The 3,706-nt window shown below is 41.3% G+C and overlaps 1 pseudogene; it reads left to right on the forward strand.

Moving 5' to 3' along the window:
* Positions 1-1,358, forward strand: part of LOC107661872 (Fc receptor-like protein 5) — a 29,357-nt pseudogene extending 27,999 nt beyond the window's left edge.
* Positions 1,359-3,706: the final 2,348 nt, after the last annotated feature.

Consider the following 3,706-nt stretch of genomic DNA (forward strand, 5'->3'; position numbering starts at 1 on the left):
TGACTTAACTGTAATTTAAGTCGTTAATTCTATAAGGGAATTAATCATTAATTTTATTTCTAGCTCAGGTTTTGAAAGGACTCGAATCTGAAAATTCGAGGTCCACCTGAGTAAAACTGAATTCAAATCTGATAGTTTACACTTTAAATCAACGGTCGTCCAGCAAGCCGGTGATCTCAACTATATATAAGTATATTTTAACAACTTGAATCTTTGTATTTCCCTGGCCACGGGTTATCGGATTTAGCAATTTATGCATTAGACGGTCATGGGGTCCAGGCGAGTCTGTCGCTGGAACATTTCCAGATACCATGTTCTTCGTTCTGTTGGAATGCAGGATGTGATGGGAATCATGTGTTAGTCACGTATAGATCCCGTGTGGCCTGAGGGCGTTAATTAACTTCATCCTTTTCCTGTTTGGATATAATAGTTACATTCATTGGTGGTCACAAGACACCGTGGTTTCTATATGTTGTAGTCCTCATACAAAAGATCTCTTTGGTATCTCTTGATTAGATTAATCCAGACCTCATGATGGCTGATAGGGGCATATCAGTGTCCGTTCATGATAGAAATCCCTACACAAATATTAAAAATAAAAGGATTACAGTGTAAAAAAATATTATTGTGTAGGCTACATAAATATAAAAATGTCATACATGGCATAATGGATAGTCATTGCGTGTATCAGAATTAGTCTACCTATTTGCTCTTGCATGAGCAGATCCGTTTGCTCTCTGGAGACGCGTTCAGTCTGTGCGCCTTAAAATTCCGCCGTTTAAATAGCGAATCCGCCATAGCGCGAGCGCAACTCACTCTTAAAGGGAATGGGAGATGAGACTCTGATTGGTTTATTGCACATTATGCCCAAAAACACACCAATCATCCATTAAGAGAATAGGGACAACCCTTTTAGACCATGCGCCTGGAGCGCCGACCGTTTTTCCCGTCGTTATACTAGCAAAAGTGGATTCGGAAACGTCTTAAGTGCACCTGCGCCGTGCGCTTTAGACCATGCGCTTAGATCCTTAAAATAGGGCCCAGATAATCAAACAAGCACACCTGGTTCTATATAACATGTGAATTTTCAATGGCCAATCAGCTTCCTTGTTTCTTCAATAGTATCCATTCATTTTGATCTCAAATCAAAACTCATTTCATCTGATAGATTTTTTTTTCTTTATTTAACAATGGTGAATATAATTTTTTTTCTTACAATTTCAAGTTTAGCTCAACACCTCCCAATTGAGCTCCTGGTCAACTGACCCAAGGAGGTCACACACTTCTTGGCTGACATTCAATCTCTTTACTGTTCCTCAGTGGGACTCAAACCAACCAAGCGTCTAACATCCCCATGAAGAATCATCGCTGGGATCTTGTCACAAAGCTTTTTCATTGGTTTGACATCCTTGGCTGTTTCTGCTTGTTTTGGTTTAACAATCGAGACAGGATAACTGGGGAATACTCTGACCATCACATCTCTTACTGTTCCTTTCTTGTCTGCATTTACACTGACGACTCTTGCCAACTTGAACTGACCTCTTAGAGCATTCTGGTCAGCCAATCATACCACATCTCCCACGGCAACATTACGTTCTTTAGTATGCCACTTGTTTCTTACAAACAGGTTAGGACCTGCCAGCTGACACTATCTTCTCCAGAACTTGTTGACTTCTTCCTGGATGAATCTTAGTCTTTTGTATGGATAACCTTCAAACTCGAAACTTCCTTGATCTCCTCTTTTCCCAGTACGTCCCAGAAGAAGAGAGTTTGGACTTACGTATTCCACACAGTCTTCCCGACTGTGTGTCCTTGCATCGATAGGTCGTTCATTGACCAAATTAGCTGCAGTGTAAAGAAAGGTTTGAAATTCCCCCCATGTCATAACTCCATTACACCCCAAATTCTGGAGGGCTCGCTTAACCAGATGGACAGCTGCTTCTGTTGCTCCATTTCTGTGAGGGGAATCTGCAGGATGAATTTTCCAAGACCAATCTGTGCTATACTTGGCTGCTTCAGTTTCTAACTTTACATTGTCTTGTCGTTCTAGGAACTTGTGCAGATCTTCAAGAACAGACTTGGCCCCCATAAAATTTGACCCCGAGTCTGACCACAATTTCCTTGGATGTCCGCTTAAAGCTGTAAATCTTTTGTATGCCAGCAGAAATCCTTATGTTGATTGATCACTGACAATATCAGTATGGATAGCTCTTAAAGCCATACAACAGAAGACAATTCCCCAAACTTTGAGTCCCGTCCTCTTCTTTACCTCATCTTTTACCACATAAGGTCAAAATAAATCCAGAGTTGTGAACTCAAATGGTGCAGCTGGTTCAGACCGCTCTGGTGGAAGGTCTTCTATAATCTGTTGGCATTGCTTTGCCCTTGCCTTTCTGCAGGTCACACAGCAGCCTACGGATTTCTTAGCTAATCTGCAGCCTTTTACCACCCAAGCTTTTCTTCTCATTCTCAACAAAGTTCCAGCCACTCTTTCATGGTTTACTTGATGAGCTTCCTGAGCCCGTAGCGTAGACACATATGCATTATATGGTAAGATTGGAACTGCAGTTTTGTCCTCATTGAAGATTTGAATTCTTCCTCCACAAACTAACAGTCCAGAAATTTTGTCCTTGTACACTGCCAACCTACTGAGGGTAATATCAGGAAAGACTATATTCTCCTGGGCTGCTAGACATAAATATTCAAGAGCATCCTCCTGTTCACTTACTGTCAATATAGCTTCCTTGAATCTTCCCTCCAAAGGCTTCACCTCCCACTTTGATGAACCAGAGGTCTTAGTTCTTATCTTCAGCCATTTCTTGACCGCTCGACGCACCCAAGCAGTAGCTCTGACCAGTCTGGACAAAACATTAAGCAACAGAGTCAACAGTGAGGTGATTTAACTCAGATTTTTCTCTATCCTCATGAGCTCTCACTTTAAGTTTCTCAAGGAGGATTGCATTTGTTTTTCCTCGGCCATACGTCTGGTTAATACTGCAGAGAATGTTTTTTTCTGGAGTTTGTTAAAGGGTTAGTTCACCCAAAAATGAAAATTATGTCATTAATTACTCAGCCTCATGTCGTTTCAAACCCATAAGACCTTCGTTCATCTTCGGAACACAAATTAAGATGTTTTGGATGGAATCTGAGAGCAGTCTGACCCTGCATAACGCAATTGAAATGTTCCCAAGTCCAGAGACATAGCAAGGAAATCTGTAAAATAATTCACGTGACATCAGTGGTTCAACTGCAATTATACGAAGCTACCAGAATACTTTTTGTGTGCAAAAGAAAAAAAAAAAGAACGACTTTATTCAACAATTCGTCTCCTCCGCATCACCCTTTAGCGCCATTTTGTAAAGTATCAGCTGGACTAAACAACGTATGCTGTTCTGGGTCAGCTGCGTCACGCCGAATCGGTTTCCTATGTTGTTGTGATTTAATCTGAACGGAAACAGCGTATCCATGTGACGCAGCTGACACAGAACAGCAACGTCCAGCGGATATTCGCCAAAATGGCACCAGGGTGATGCGGTGGAGAATAAAGTCTTTTTTTTTTTCTTTTGCGCACAAAACGTATTCTCATAGCTTCGTATAATTGCGGATGAACCACTGATGTCACCAGGATTCTTTTTAAGATCTCCTTGCTATGTTTCTGGACTTGGGAACATTTCAGTTGCATTGCTGTCTATGCAGGGTCAGACAG

The sequence above is a fragment of the Sinocyclocheilus anshuiensis genome, unplaced genomic scaffold, assembly GCF_001515605.1.
Source record: "Sinocyclocheilus anshuiensis isolate Anshui unplaced genomic scaffold, SAMN03320099.WGS_v1.1 scaffold47, whole genome shotgun sequence".
Classification (NCBI taxonomy): domain Eukaryota; kingdom Metazoa; phylum Chordata; class Actinopteri; order Cypriniformes; family Cyprinidae; genus Sinocyclocheilus; species Sinocyclocheilus anshuiensis.